Source organism: Aptenodytes forsteri, unplaced genomic scaffold, assembly GCF_000699145.1.
Source record: "Aptenodytes forsteri isolate BGI_AS27 unplaced genomic scaffold, ASM69914v1 Scaffold550, whole genome shotgun sequence".
Taxonomy (NCBI): domain Eukaryota; kingdom Metazoa; phylum Chordata; class Aves; order Sphenisciformes; family Spheniscidae; genus Aptenodytes; species Aptenodytes forsteri.
In genome coordinates this window covers 519273-536323 of record NW_008795689.1, presented here as the reverse complement: position 1 = coordinate 536323, position 17051 = coordinate 519273, and positions in this window count along the sequence as shown.

Genomic DNA, 17051 nt, shown 5'->3' with positions numbered 1-17051 from the left:
CTCTCCCACAGGGGGTTATTTTCATCATCCTAAAAAAAAAAAAAAAAAAGATGTGGTTGCTAGTCCCTGGCACTGCTTTGCTGAAGGAAATAAATGCAGACTGTGTTCAGAAGTATCACTGCGGAAATTTTCTTTAAAATGTGTGTTTCTTTTTCTTACTCTGACCAATTTGAGGCAAAACTGGCCTGCCAGACCATCTGAAAAGAAGAGGAAAATTTATTGAGGAAAACACTTTCAGTGATGTCACCCGAGTTCACAGTTCACCTGTGTCCCAATGGCACAGCACATTTGCTGTCTAGTTTTAATCGCCACACCTGATGGTTACAGAAAACCCCTGGAAACAGGACAGGGCGAAGGGAAGCTCTGAAGGCAGCGCCATGGCTGGCAGAGCCAGGGCGACCATGCCCTGCCTATGCTGCAGCCAGAAAAGTGCACCGAAAACCATGCCAAAGCGGCTCCCGCCCAAACGGCAGCAGAAACTACCTGGCTTTGCCCCGCAGGTCTCCAGGCTCAGGCGCTCTCACCATGGAGAGCAGGAGTGGACCATGCCTAAAGCTGCTGGAGACGCCTCACCATAGGGAGGCTGGCCAGTATGAACCAGTATGAACCCAGCAAAGGAGACATGGACTGGAGGACCGGCACGGCCCTGTGCACGGGCAGCCTCGAGGGTACAAATCCTCCCGCACCCAACTGCATCTCCAGCCCACCTGGGTTCTCCGATGCGCCTCTCTGCTGACCCAGATGATAAATCCCACCGCCAGCCCCAGGGCTGGTCCCACAGTGTGCCGCACTACCTGAGCTCAGCTCCGTGCACTGGAGCCGATGCCATCCACACAAGTCCGGCTCCCTCGGCTCCATCCCACACCCAACATCGTTAATCAACGGCACTCCCTTTCCTGGAGGGTCACTGGAGGCTGCACAGAGGCGGGAGGGGAGAGGGTTTTAACAGCACAGCAGACCCCTTAATGATTACGTCAAGTGGTAAGTCATTTATTAGTCTCCTTAACTGCCAGAAAACATCAGCTCTGAGACCCCCAAGTGCAGTGTTTAGTGTCTCCTCATCTCTCCGATGCCAGGACGTGCGCAGCATGCTGAAGGGCAGCCGATGGCCGGGGCGGCCAAGGAGCAGGATTGCACCCCCAGCGCACCCCTGCCCCCTCTCCACTCCTCAGGCCCCAGCACAGACCAGGGGCTACAGCTCGGGCTTGCGGAAAGCCATGTGCTGGGCTGAACGTCTGATGAGCACTTGCAATTAGGAGCAGAAGACAGCACCTCCGTGGAGCTGCACAGGGATGGCTCAGCAGCGGGGGCAGCAGCCAGGCCAGCCGGCAGCACCGCAGCCACTCGCAGGCTCCCGGGCACAGGGCATCTTCTTGGGCAAGTCCTGAGAGCGCAACTGAAACCCAAAACAAGTTTCCCCACGTGGTCCATACTGCCAACTACGACAGAGGAGCACCTTACCTTTGCTGAAACCATCATCAGATTTTGCTGTCAAAAGATGCAGCGAAACTTGGAAAGGCCATAGATGAGTAACCGTGCTCGAGCCACCCACATTGGTACTGAAAGCGGTTCCGCAAAAATATGCCTTAGGGAACCACCCTGCACTAACTATGGCCTAATAGGCTCTTCCTCTCTCCAGTCTCTCATTACTGAGGACCAGAAGAAGAGGAGGAGCATGTTCTCCTTTTGGTTTTTAAGGAAATTACTAAATTGGGATCAACTTTTCATCTTTCTCACAAAAAAGTGCTCTGTCATCTCGTGCCCGTTCACCTACGCAAAGACGAGATGACATCTCTGGCTAAAGGCCGACAGTTCTGCACCTCCTTGTCACTTTTAACAAGAAAATAATCCTGCAGAAACACTTGAAAAACAAATCGGTGTTGACACTCCTCATCTGCTAGGTACGTTTTACGAAAGGAAAGAAATACTGCATTAGCGTTTGACCTCCTCACCTTTTTGACATTGGAAGAAAATAAAGGGAGAGAGGCTCAGAACAGCCGATGCTGGAGTAACAAAATAATGAGAGCAGGCAGCACTCTGAAGGCAGCAGCCCACCTGCCATGCGGGGAGGCCAGGCAGGGCTGGAGCCAGCCCAGGCAGAGGGAAGCTGCGAGCCGTGAGCGTGCAGAAGTCAGCATGCACCGCTGCGGGCGCCCAGCAAACCTTCGCCGGGGCACCGAGGGAGCTGCAAGGGGCGTGCAGGAGTTCCAGGGACCAGTGCCATCCCTCACGCTCCCTGCCACCTACCGCCACCGCCGGCAGCTCCTGGCTTGCACCAGTGGTACCTTGTAACTGGTGCTGGAAGCTGGACCTGACTCAGAAGAGTGCTGGAAGCAGAGAGCGAAAAATGACCGCAGGGAGGTACCACTGCATGCACTACAGCTCTGCCTGCTCAGCAGCGAGCCTGGCACCCACTCGGCTCGTTCGGAAAGAGGAGTTCATTACAAAATGAGCTCACCCCACCAAGAGCTGCTTCTGCAGATGAGGGCATGAGGGCTGGAGTCCCACCCCTTAGAGAAGGATCATACAGGGCATCACCAAAAAGCTTCTCAGCCCTGCAAAGCACTGGGGCTCTGCATATGGGCTGAAGTCCCTCCATGTGAGCGAGCCAATGTCCTCCCACCGCATCTCATCTTTCCCCCACAGGAGCCCTGCTCTTGCTCCATCCTTGCCCCATTACATGGCTGTGCAACGCTGAGGGGCTACTTGCACTCATAGGAGAAGACTGCTCTGTCCTGCTCTAAATGCTCATGAACCACACAGCACGCTTCCAGCTTCTGATCTCTGTAGCCTGTGGGCAGGAGCAAGAGGGCTTCCTTGGCTCCCAGAGCTGCCAGCTGCTGCCTTCGGTCTGGGCACGGTGGATTTCATCGAATAAGTCACGCTAACCCCATCTCCTCTCCCCCGAGCAGAGGTTACGAAGAAATAAAACTGAGCTTTGTCTTCTAAATGGTCAGACACTTTCTCCATGAATGTGCTACCAGCACAGGCAGGCTTGCCCTTTGGACACAACACTCAGATGACTTTCCACATAGGCGGGCACCAGATGGTCTCACTGCTTCCCCAGTATGGCTGGGTATAGTTTTGCTGCTGCCTCAACAGGCACAAGTCCTTGCCTGTAGGAGGTGGGGGCACTCCGAGGAACTCGCAGAAATATTTTCCCACCGGTAGCTGTCGGTCTGAGCTAATGCAACATGACACATATCTCGCTATGAACAATGCACTGACATTCAGAGCCTGCTCGCCGTGTTCCAGACCGCACCGTTGTCACCACAGTGTGATCGCAGGCAGCGAGATACATTTCCCCTCTGAGCTCGTTTCAAGCACCCCTTTAAGGTGCCAGCGCTGTGGAAGACCTGGCATTCCCTCCGCGAGACACATCTGTAACAGGTAGCACAGTGCCCGTGGTAATGTTAGCTGGAAACGAGGGCAGAGAGCAAGGCAGCGCTGCCTGAACAAGGAAGCTCCTGCAAAACCACTCTCATTAGCATCCAGGCACACTGGCAGCTTCACATCCTGCAAAGACAGCCCTGGCCCTTACCGCATCTACCGTCGTCCCTGGAAAAGGTGCTGCTAAACACTGGAGCAGGAGTCAACCACGTGCGCTGACCACCCTCAGCCTAAAGACAACTCTTCCACAAACAGCGTGCTCTGAGAAACAGCTCTGGTAGCTACCACTGCAATGCCACCAGGAAAGCAGATGACAAGTCCCTGGGACGGATCCCCTCCAAGCTGCAGGTGGGGAAACACAGGGAGCACAATGGGGAGCATGGCTCAGGTGCCGAAACCCTGACACCCGCCCCTGCCCTGCTTACACAACAGCATTATACAACACAGCACTTCAGCAGATTGCATAAGGACAGGATGGGCACACCTCGAAACCCCAGAGCCAGCGGCGTGCTGGGATGGCAAACCCACCGCTGGCTGCCCGAAAGCACGTTCCCCACCGCGTTGCCTCCCCACTGACCCTTCCTGGGGGAAGGCAGCCCGGCACAGCATGCCACAGCCTGACACAGCCTGGCACACCTGAACACCAGGAGGCAAGAGAAGGAGCTCCTCCACCACATGCTGGGAAGAGGCTGATTTGACCCCAAATCACAGGACCAGGGGAGCTCCTTCTTGTTGGACAAAGAAAATGTTTTAACTTCTAGAGAATTTAAAGTCATTTTTGTTAGAGACTAGCTGGAGGGATGAGCAGCAGTTTGACACAATCTGCAAATTTCGGCTCGGTGACAAAGGCAGCACCATGGTCACCAGCAATTCATAACTTCTACTCTGAGCTGCTGCAGGAAGGAAAAGCACTGCAAGGTGGTGCCATACAGCAGGTGTGACATTCTGGTCTCTGTTTCAACAAAATCCACCCGGTACATTCCAATGTGTAAAAAACCAAGCATCTACCACACCACACGGCACATGGAGAAGGCTGCTGGGAAGGATGAGGCTTGAGTTTCTCCCCAGCTGCTAAAGTTTCCATTTTCTGCACCCGAGCAAGATGCCTGCAGCCTGAGCAAGGATTTATGATAAGGTAGGCTTCGGAGTCCCTCTGCTTCTCAAGGAAGTATCAGAAAATAAAAGGGCAATTGCATTAGTAAGTCATCAGGAGTTCAGGGTTTCTGCTTGGTTTCAGATGACAGCAGGTAAAAAAAATTGCTTAGCTGCCTGACTGCAGCCAGCGGTATCCGCACGGGGCAGGACAGAGTCCCCTTTGCAACATGCTATGCACACCGCGCACTGTTTAATAACTGAGCAGCCACACAGGAACACTACAGGAACATGCCTGTTTTTTGGTAACCACCAAGACCAAGTTCAGGTAATTACAACAGGGCTCTCCTCCCCCAGCAAGGCAGGGCAGGTCAGGGCATATACCAGTGACTCACCCTGGGCTCTGCTCTGCTCCAGCAACTGTTGTCTGTGCAGGGGGGTGTATGGAGAGAAATGCAACACCTGAAGGGTACGAGCATGCCCACAGAGGTCCTCCCCATCTTGTGGGCTGCCGTGGGCACAGCTGCATCTCTACTGAAAACTCCCACTAAGATAAGATTTGCCTCTTTCACAGCTGCATCCCACCGGCAGCTCTCAAGCCCTCACCCTCTCACCAACCAGTGAAACCAGCCCCTCCTCTCCCTGGGCTCCTCAGCCCATGTTCTCAGCTGGGGCAGAAGCACCCATCAGCAAGGCCACATACTTCTGAGTCCCAGCCCCTGACTGTTACCCTACAAGCCTGCTCATCAGGATGGCCACCCGCATCTGTTGAGAATGCCTTTCAAGGTTACATTATCATCAAATTTCATAATCAAATTCCAGTTCTTCTTGCAACAAATTAACCAAACAATATCCAGACCCAAGACTAATCCTTGAAAACCTCACTAACATCCTCCCTTCGTCTTCCTTGTGCCACCCTCCATATGGCTCTCATTTGGTGACCATACAGCCAGTTTCACCCACAGTGCTGTCCCCACTAATTTGTTTCTCATCTCATGTAACAACTCCTAAAAGGCCACGGCAAACTCTTTCAACAAAAGCTGAGGTAGCCAAATCCACCTCCTACTAGCCTCTTTTCCTCTCCTCCTCCCAGATATAAATTTTATACTTGAAACTACTAAAGTTGGCTGAAAATAATGATAACTGACAGATGCTGGGTTAAATAGGCCACAGTCTTTCCCTCGGGCCTAATTTAGACCGGATATCAAAATGATATAAAATATCATTGCTTGCCTTCACTCCATCAGGACATCTACAGACAGACCAATATTAACTCTTTCCTAGGAGTGTTTTGTTTGCACCGTCACCTTGGAAGAGAAAGCATGTTTTATGTAGCCTCCTCCTGCCTTAAACCCAAGCTCCAAGGGAGCTCAGGTGCTCCTCAGCAAAGACACTGAAGTTCAAGCTCAGTTCAGCGCCAGGTGTTGGGCAAGTCGCAGAGGCCTGAACCTTCAAAGGTGTCTGAGCACCTTGCCACGATGCTGTCAAGGCGAGATGTTCAGTGTACATAGGGCTGTGTGCCAACAAATAGCCCACGGCAGGAATAACAGACCTTGAGAAGGGTTTCAGAATGATAAAATATGAGGAAGAAGAAAATGGGGTATTTTACATCCTTTTCCAGACAGATGTTTTATCATTACACTTTTTTAAAGTAAACACCTCCATCAGCAATTCCAGAGCTAAAGTGTCACTATACTTCAGCAGGAGTGGGCACCACTTCTGGGTAGCTACCACCTTGTACTCCATTATCTAAGTGTTAACATCAGTCCTGCACTGTGCATTGGTTTTAAAGGCACGCTGGATGTAAGCCGATGCTAGACACGGGGCAATCTGGTGGCCTGAAGACAGAGCCCAGAACTGCTCTCGTTCTTATCAGCAAAGAGCCAATGCTCATATGTCTGGCGGGTTTCCTCTCAGCTAACCAGGACTAGATGTCTAAAAGCTGTCCTCAGAAATGGGTAAGTCACCTACCTCTCTCACTGGAATCCATACAATTGGCTTTAACCAACACCTGGTTTGAAGTTAATCAGGAAGAGGCCCCACCCATAATACCAAAATGCCAGCACCCTTAACCCTCTTAACTGCTGGCCCTAGACAGACTGGAGAGGCAAGAGAGCCATCACACAGCAATCCGCAGTCTACCCCTGAGTAATGTCTCATCCAGGCACTCCTGTGAGGAAGACCACCAGTGCCAGGTCGCACATGATAGATGTTCCTGTTCTTATTTTCAGTGTGACTCCCCATACAGCAAGAGCTATCGTAACTTCTAAACTTAAGGAAAAGCCTCTTCATTGCACAGGTAAGTCCCTGAGCTGGTTGCATGTATCACCTGCACAAGATGCTGCTGGAGCTTTAATTTATCAGCCCTTTAAAGGGACAGCTGAGGGAGACACATCAGCATAAAACCCAGCCAACGCTAACCAACAAAGCTCCACAGCTATGGGCAACTAATAGCAACTGTCCACTGGGTCGCTAACTATGCCTTGCATGGATAAAAACCCCACTTGTGGGCAGCGGTGAAGAGGTGCAAGCCCTCATGTAGCATCCAGAGGATTTCTTTTGAAATGCCATATGAATTTGAATTATCCCCTATCAGCTGCATGGAGATGCTGGGCAGGGCAAAGAGCTCACCTGTGCTCTTAACAGAGGAGCAAAGACACCACTGAGATATCATCCACTTCTGGCTGGCTTTAAACAGGATTAAGCAGCATATAAGTTCAGTGCAGGCACTATGTGTGAATAGGGATCACTGTTAGTGCAAAGATGCCATGTGGAGAGCACAGGCGGGAAATCAGAAATTAAAAAGCCAATATAGTTCTGATGTTTCTAGGAGATCACCAAAGCTATTTCCTCCCATTTTTGTCTTACATGCTATTTCTAATCAGAGAGGGATATTTTGAACAGCAGCAGCAAAATCTTTTAAAAATCCTCTAAATCCATTTTCTGAGCCCAAGAAAGTCCAGCTGAGAACGCATTGCTGCATCCTAATTGTGCTTCTTGAGTGGCTGAGCCTGCAAGGCACACACGGCAAGTGACGATGGCTCAGCTCAACAGAGCCCTTTGTGCCTCGTTGCTCAGGTAAGGCTGTCATTCTGCATTTGCACCACAGAAGGGAGGTGGGCACGGGCCGAAGTTCCCCCATTTCACTGGAGCCCGGCTGAGGCAGCATGAAGGTCTGTCTGCAGCCTGACCCCCAGCCTGCATCGGGGTGGGGGCAGAGCACTCAGCTAGGCTCCAGTCCAGCCCCGCCAGCTCACTTTGGGTACCCACTGCCTTCAGTCCAGTTGCTCCAGGTTTATAACAGCACCAAAAAAGTCAGAATGAAAAAAATGAATCTTAAAAGTGAACGTCTGTGGGTATTGGACAGATGTAAGCAGCATCTCCATCAAGATGCACCATCACTGTGACAGTACAGGAGTCAGATCTAATCTTTGGACAGACAAAGGCAGAGCAACACGTGCCTGCACAGTGAGGCACTTGCACGTCTGACTTGGCAGACCTCACGTCGCAGCAGCAGCCTTTAACTTAGCAGCCTTGTGGCCTCCAACCAATAACCCAGCCACAGCATCACAGCGTACAGTACAACAGAATTTTCACTGCTGTACTTAAGGACACATGCAGCTCAGATAACTTACGACGTGTAATTAGAGACTGTATTTTAATGAATATGCACAAGGGGGCAGAGTCAGAGTTGTGCACCTGAGGTTAAGTTTTGCATATTTTAACTTTTCAACACTTAGCAGTGCAGTCTTGCTTCATTAACTTGACCTTCTGCATCTCATTTCCTAGGAGGCTTGTTGGTTTTGTTTTTCTTAAAAGGAAAAAGAAACATTACAGGAGAGTTTCCTTTGTTTCCATCAGGCACTCAGGATAAGGCCCGCCGGGCACCCTAACCCAGCCTTCCCCAGCACTCGCATCCTCGCCAGACTGCAGCTGGGTCTGACCAAGCTGCACACAGCGTCCCCACCCGTGGCACCTGCCCGTACCAGAGGCAACAGTCCCATCTGCTAAGATTGTCTGAAACATCTAACTAGAAAGCCTCATTTTCAGTTGCTTACAAATTTGCCAAGGGTTAACTAATCAGACCCCAATTTTTCATGGCAAATACATCAGCCAGACTGAATATATTGATTTGAAGATTTAATTCAGAACTTCTTGGTTATTTCTGAGAAATATTTCTAAGGTAAACTCTCCATCTCTCCCACTCTCTTCACTTTACAGGGCAAAAGTATATTCCCGTGTTTTGAAGAAAGGTTCAAGATCCAAGAGGACTAAGGATCCCTGGCAGGTTTAATACCAGCAATGGCCTTTTCTTGTCATGCCATGAAAAACTGCACAAGCTTGCCAACTTAGTCTTCTAAAAACTCTTTGCCCTTCCTTGCCAGCTCTCGGATTTTAGCAGCTAAACTCCCCCGAGAACAATCCCGCTTTGAGATGCCCAAAGCAAAGGACAAGCAGGGCTCGCCCACGCTTGCGCCTCGAGCTGCTGGAAGCATCCGGAGCACCACGTCCACACCTTGACACACAATGACCAGGGAAACGCAGACTGGTGCCGGTACCCAGTGCCCCGGCGAAGAAGCCATCCTGCTGCCAGTGAGGGACACGAGTCAGCCCAGAATCAAGCACCACTGGGCAAGCTGCCCAGCTGACTTTTACCATCTTGACCACTTGCAAGGACATGTTGATGACTTTCTCAATCAGTCCATCCTGGACTGAAGTGACTGGTGAATCTGTGATATTGGCAGAGATGAAAAAATAATTTCTTCTAACTTTGGGCACACTGAGCCAAAAAACAGGGAGGGGGGATTTCTGCTCCCTACAAACCTAGCTGTGGCATGTCAAACAAGAGTCCAGTAAAGATGGTTGCAATGTAAGAGGGAAAAAAAGAGCTTTAGCCTTGGATCATTTTGAAAACAGGAGTTTGACTTACAAAGATATCCCTGTTAGTTACTGCACTAAACAGCGTGCAGTAAAACAGAGCTCAAGTCAAAGTAGCATCATTACAGCCACCTCCACTCCACACCCACCTGCAGCTGGCTGCATGCTTGCAGACCTCAGAGCTCTCCAGCTCCAAAGGCTCAGAGCTTCTGAGGTCTCAACGAAACCCACAGAGCTGGCCAAGATTGAAGAAAACAGTTGGTACTTTAAAGTGAAGCCGAATTCAAAGAAAATCAGTTCATCAGTTTTAAAGTTATAAATGTTAAACTCAGCAAGGGGACCATTTGTGCTCCCGTAGACTCATAAAACTGTATTACACATTAAGTACTATGTTAAAAGGACATTATTTCTACGTTTCAAATCCAGCATTCAGAAGTTAGGAATGCCTCTGCAACCTGAATTTGACATTCTTGTTTCTTTGGATTGTGACAGACTTAGGTTACACTGGTTTTCCTCCGAGAAGCCGGGTGCAGCCAGTGCACTGAGTGCTGGAGCTGCTCTGTGAATGAACTGGAGATGCAGCATGGTGGATGCTGATGCCGTTAAAATCCAGCTTTACCTACTGGAGCTGGAAGGTGCATGTATGGGTGCAAAAAATGGTTGTTTGGTTAAGGGAAGACCATGTGCTTTCGTGGAGTACGATGTGCTGTACTCAGCACTGGTGGATCTTGTGCATGGTGCTACCCAGGTGCTGCCACCAGGTTTCTGAGAGCCCCAACAGGGCTGGAGAGCAAGGGGCACCCCAATGGCAGAAGGGGGGATCTGACAGGCTGGCAGCACCCAGCAGCCAGTGAAGTGGCTCGTTGCCCGCAGGGCTTCACTGGGAGGCAGAGCACAACAGCCCTACAGACCCAGCGGTTCCCCCCAACCCCGCAGAAACTCTGCCCCGGGCTGGATGAACCCTGCTGCGCATCTGACCCACTTTGCAGTGCTGCAGGAAGACACAGGGCTGCAGGGCCTGGGCTGAACCCGCCAGCAGGCAGCACGCATGCGGGAGCAGCAGGAGCGGCTGCACTCGTGTGCTGACGAATTGCGCACTTAACTGGACACCAAACAAGGCTGACCTGTCAGCATGTCAGCATGGGGACTCCTAATCCGAGTCTGTGTCAGGGACAGCCAACAGCCTAAATATAATTGCAGGGAGGCACATGCTCATGATCTGGCAACAGAGATGCTGCTACTGATCTGACACGATGGAGCAAGGGAAGGCAGCAGCGGCCACCAGCACTGGGCACCAGATCCTCTGACCTGCCACACAGAGAGGAGCCCCACAGCCCATGGAGCTGCCCCGTCTGTCCACCAGCCTGCAGCCCCCCACCATGGGCAGACGGGGGACAGGTCGCACCCCAGCAGAGCACAGGCCCTTGCTACAATTAAGCCCTCTCTCTTTCAGAGGGCAGGGAAACAAGGGATGCCACAGAAAAGGGATTGCCTCAGCCTGTGGGCAGCCAAGCAGTATTTATACCTATTTTAAAGCAACAGTGGGGTGTGCAGAACCCACCGCTCTGCCAGACGCAGCTCAAGGCCACCCATGCAGAGATGTCATGTTAAAGAGCAAAAGTGTGTCAGAGTACCCAACAGCAGCTATGGTGTTTTTACTCACATTATTAACAATTACACTTTGAGATTTGGAGAAGAAAATGGCACAGCTGTTTACTGGCATTGCCGAGTGGTTGTACCTTGCCCCCGTGACAGTGTAAAATGTACAAGACCAGGATCGCCTCCACTCACAGCAAAATTCAGCCTCCCCTGAGACTGTGGGAAACACCACTCAGAGCCAGCTGCAACAGGAAAGAAAGGCAAGAGAGCAGAGATCAGTGCCCCAGGTTGCCCTGATTCATGCAGATGGTCACTGGGATTCCTAACACCCACAAGCAGGAACACAGTTTGCCATCTTATCCTCCAAGTGAGAATCCCACTTTTCTGGAAGCAGTATTAACTGCAGACAATTATTACAATGGGAAGTACAGGGAACAGGGCGCTCACCGCACTCCCCAGCCTTGCATCTCAGGGCTCCGACCAGGGCATGCTGAAGGGCAAACGCAAAGCTGATGAGACAGCCCATGGTTCTGAAGGGCACTGCTACCAAGCACCTTCCCAGCAGGAGAGCTGAGGGCCTGGATTTGTGCTTCCAACCTGGTGAGGCAGAGGCTCAGGTTGCACTAAAGCACAAGGAATAAATCTCTCCTGCAAAACGAAGCACTGTGCATTGCACAGCGGGATGTGCCACTGAGCTGACACATCACCACCAGCTCTCAGACAGCACGTCCATATGGCAGGCCAGCAACGTGCATGTTCTTTCACTTACATTTCCCTGAAGTTTTGATATTATACCAGGAGCTGCAGCAAAGCCTAGGCTGATCATGTAGCAGGATCATGGTGAGAGGGTTTTCCCCAACAGCAGTACAAGCAGTGATGAGAGAGAGCATTACCCATTAACCAGATTCTGCTAGGCTCAATCCAGAGACAGATGTCTGACCAAAACCTCTCACCTTGCTCCAGCCCATGCACTGAGGAGCACCCACACACCTCCCCACCCTGCCCCACACACACCTTGCACACTCCCAGCAAAAGCAAACACAAGCCCATTAGCAAAGCCACAAGCAAGGTGGCTGGCTGTGTGAACAGCTGCTCCTCCCTCTCCACCACCAACACCCCAGGTGCAGGCAGCCAGCACAGGCTGCATGGCCCAAGGGTGCTCTCACAGATGCTGAGGAACAGATCCCCCAGTGTCCAGAGGGGCAGATCCAAGGCATGGGGCGCAGAGGGCAGCCCTTCCCCAAGACAGATGCCCACCAGCAGCTGGGTGCATCTCACCTCCATGCTCAGCACAGCTCCCTTGCTGACCCCTTCCACCCAGCCCAAGCCAGGCAGCCCCATCCCTGGCTCCAGCCACACTCCAGTAAGACTTGAGCCATCTCTTCTCCTGGTCTGAGTGGTCTCTCCTCTGTGAGTAGACAGAAGGCAACAAACTATTTCACATTTTTACTATTTGTATTTGACCTTTTTATATTGTTTGCTTTTTCCAGCATAATCTCTTAAGAACATGACTCCGATGATTTATAACAAAAGAATATCTTTATAGTGGGTGCCTTGCAAGACCCCTCTCCTGCTGCTTTAGAGTGATTTACTTTTGGATTAGCCTCTGATAGAGAAGGGCTCAGCTGACGATTTGCCCTCATATATCAAAAGGGAAATCCTTAAGACATCACTATAAAACAGCAGGAAAGAGCACCTGCCTGACTCATAAACTTATATGATGTGGTTTAGTCAGATAGGCCATCTGCTTCCCTTACATACCCATATGTCCTTCGCTGTTCCCTGCTACCTCACTGTTAACTTCAGTGATTTTCCTCTTCACTTCTGCAAAGCTAAAATAAAGAGAAATGAATCGAATGATAAACTTTCATGCAGATGGGAACAAGTGAAGTGGCCACTGTTTCTGCCTTCTAGTTAACACAATAAATAATGACAGTGAAGTTGAGGAAACACACATCTTCTCTTAATTAGATCCACATTATAAACTTAATGTGCCAAACCCTGCCCTAGCTTACACACACACAGCTCGGCCAATCCAGGTGAAGAGAGAAAACACCCATTCTTTAAGTATATCCTTGCCGAACCCTGGGTGTTCACAGCAGGAGCAGGGTACATCCTCCAGCATGGCTGCGCTTCTGCACTGGAGCCTCTGCCCCACAGCCGATGGAAGGTTGTCCAGCCAGGGTTTGCCTCAACCATGGCCTATCCCAATGCTTAGGGGAACAAATACAAGAAACTGGACCCAGGAGATTTCTCCTTTCCCCAGGATGGGTTAACAACCTCCTGCCTCATGATTACCTATTTAGGGATTGACTGAGCCAAACCATGTATCAAACCATCATCACCAATAACCACAAATGGACTTTTGTCCCACGATCTCACCTGTTTCCCTTTTGAATCCATTTCTGCTTTGGCTTCTACAACAATCCATGACCATTAACTTCAGTAACATAGTTTAACACCATGCTATAAAAGGTACTTCAGTTTCAGAACTGCTGGCTAACTTCATTACATACCCCTAGCTCTTGCACTATAAGAAAGCAATTAATTGTTTTCTAATCAACCTTTGCCTTCCACACATAACTGTACACAGCTGGCTAGCACCCCCAGGACCAAGACAACACTCCCTTCCCGGCTGGACAGGCCTGCTCTTCTAGCCTTCCTTGCACAGAAGCTGTTTCATGCCACCACCTTCTCCTCTCACCCTCTTTAGAGATTTATTTTGCTTTTTTGCAAGACAGGGCTTGACTAGAACAGACCTCACTATATTTAAAACGCATATGCAAAGATCATTGCAGCTTCTTAAGGGTATAACTAATTTTTTCTGGTCCTCTATCCTCTTTGGCCATGCATGGCTGTCAAACACTATGGTCCCCTTATGCCTCTCATGAGGAGACAACCGATAGATCCTGACCCCAGCCACCATCCCAAGGAAGATGCCAGCATCCTGCCCCAGTCCTGGCTGGTCACTCACCACCTGGACCAGCCTGGGGCTGAGAAAGGCACTGGTGGAGCAGGACAGGACCTCCAAGTCTTCCTCATGATCAGCACTGGGGTCCCACAGGCCTCCCGGGGAGAAGCAGCCTTGAAAAGCACACAGGAATCTGGATAAACACCATGGGGCTTTGATGGCCAGCCCCACACAACGATGCAGAAGTTTATAGAAGGGCTGGAAGTGAACAGTGCTGGTGCGTGCTGCTGGGCTGACTCATGCCACACCCTGTGCAATAATTTCAAGTGATAAATGCATTTGAAGCAATCATCGTCTCCTGGCAGATAATGCATGGCCAGCAAAAGAGGCAGCGTTCCCCAAGCAGGCTGCCTGCTCTGCCTGGCCCCTCACCAAGGCAGGACCCAACGAGTTTTTCAGCCCATGTCTCCGGAGGGTCTGGTAGCGGAGTTGAAAGTGCCCTCCATGGAGGCAGCGGGAGCCATTGGCGAGCCTAGGGCAGGGCACTCCTTCTGCAAGGACAGCATGTCTGCGTCCACCCGGCCTCAGCAGGCTGCTGCGGCTCAGGGAGAAGGGGGCTCACGCAGACCCCCGCCAGGGGCATGGAGAAACCAACCCCTCCACAGCTCAGTGGGGATGAAAAGCCTCCTGTTATTTACATTCCTTTTTAATGTTCGTCTTGCTTTTTAATTTCCCAAAACCAAGACTCTGGGAGTTCATTTTTTTCCCCTCTGCAATAGGGTAAAGCAAGCAGAGGTTTTTCCGGCTCTCTGGAGAGCTGCCTATAGCCTACCCCAGAGTGGATAAAAACCTGCATAAAAAGACCACCCAAGGGACTGGGAAAAGTAGTCCCCACAGTAAAGAAAGAGGCATTTTGTTTAGAAAGGCTGAAGCGCAGACAATTACCCGAAGCAGAAAAACAACGGCATGAAATCTCCTGCTCAGCTTTCTCCTCCAAGAGCCCTGACCAGGAGCGCTGGCTAGCACTGCACTGTGCCACAGGCGAAGGAGCCGCCTGCATGGGAGCAGCTACCAGGGAGTGTACGTGTGTTCATACGTGCACATGCATGCACGCACCAGCATGTGTCCTTACAGAAAAACAGGGAGTGTCTTGGGCATGGGAAACACTTCCCTGCCCAAACACTTTACACCACTTTCCCCCTCAGAGACCTTAAATTATTGCTCATTAACACTGTTGAGCAAACGACCCCAGTCAAGCAGCTGATCTCTAAAGACATCCAGCTATTGCAACACTCAGTGCAAGCTTACCCACAACGTGTCCTCCCTGTCTGCTCTTACACACCCGGCAACAATGGTCTTGCACAAGCATGAGGGTGACAGCCTTCCTGGTCCCTGCGCGCCTCCCAGCCTGTCCAGCCCGCCGGTGACACAACCGCAGCAAGCGCCCGGTGGTCCTGCCCAGAGGGGCAGTGGGAGCAGGCAGGGCAGGGCGGGCAGAGCAAGGCTTGGGAATGGAGCTCTCCCGCCCCTCTTCCTACCAGCCTCCAAGGACATCCTGGAATTCAAAGAAATTAAAAGTGGAAAAGGCACCACATTAACCTCCTTAATTTTTCATTTCTGACACAGATTGTTTTCTCCTCATTTCAAAGAATTTCAAGTTAATGTCTGGAGGGCAGAAAAAATCCATTTCCCAATACGCCTGCTGCAGCTTTTTCACCAATCGACTGCCCTTCCTGGTACAATCACTGGGACATTGATTTTTTTTTTTTTTTGCTAGAGCATCATCCGAAAATCTATCAATGCAAACAGCATCTTTGAAAAAAATACCAGCAATCCAAGACAAGCTGCTTTCTCCACCCTTTAACCCCAGTGCTGCAGAAAAACCTCTGCCCGGTACCTGTTCTAGCAGCATCTATCTCGGCATCGCAGCAGGGACCAGAGGCAGACCCATGAAGCACACGTTGGCAGCAACCTGTGGCGCATGTCTCCTGCTCAGCAGGGATGGTGCCTGGGGGAGGGTGTCCCACCCAGAAGCGGTGGGCAAGGGAGACATGCCAGGGCCTGGCTGAGAAGGGTCAGCGAGGCTGCTCCGTGCCTGCCAACTGTGAGGGGCAGCACTGAAGGACAGTATTTGGGGAAGACCACCACAGGCAGCCCCCAGCTTGCCACCTGCCCCCCGCAGGGACAGACTCAGCCATCACCCCAGGGCCACAGCCCGGTCCTGCTGCCTGCAAGACTGGGCTCACCTTGAGACCGAGTGCCCACAGCCACCCTCCCTGGGGAGGGAGAGCTTCATCCTCCACCTCACTTCAGGGAAGCAGCAGCATCGCAAACAGGCAGCAGGCAGGAGGCTTTTTCTGCCCGTGCATTGCCCTCAACGGGGCAGAGCGTGCAGCACACTACCCAAGGTTACATATACAATAGAGACTTGGTTCTGGTGAGTCTAGCAATAACTGCCTCCTATTACTATGCTAAATAAACACTTCACTCAACAGTCTTGGCACTTATTAAGCACCTGGGAGAGAGACTGCCTCATGTTGTCCAAAACACTCTTAATTACTGTTTAATCAAGATCTCTTCCCCTCTAGAAAAAAAAAAGAGGCGACTAAACATTTGCATGTATTTTCCACTGCAATCACATTACACATCTCTGTGACAAGCAAATACTTGGCAGTGCTTAGGAAGAACGTAATGCCTGTGCAGGAGCATCGCAGCACAGCGTGCTAATCCAAATAGCCTTAGGTCTCCCGTTCTTTAGGTAAGGAAAGGAACCAGGAGGATTTCCTGGCACATGGACTAATGCTATCAAATGCTTCTTTTATTTGTTGTTGACACATGTATAACAGTTGAAGAATCACTAAATAACCTTGTAATATCTTGATTTATGGATTATTCTTCCATACGAATAGCACATGGTAAGGACAACATGCATTCAGTTCTACATTGTATCTCTGCTGGTACAGGAGCATTTCAGTCCTGCTATTAAGCACCCACAAATCCCAGGCAGCACACGGCTGAGCTGCAGCGCTGTTCAGATGGGATGCCCAATCCCCCGCTATCGGAGTGGGTGAATGCACAAAACACTGTGTGGGTGCTTAGGCACAAATCTTTCTCCTTTTTGTAAACCACCTCCTGGAGCTGGATTTTCTGAGCGACTCCTGCACACAGCTTTAGAAGTGTG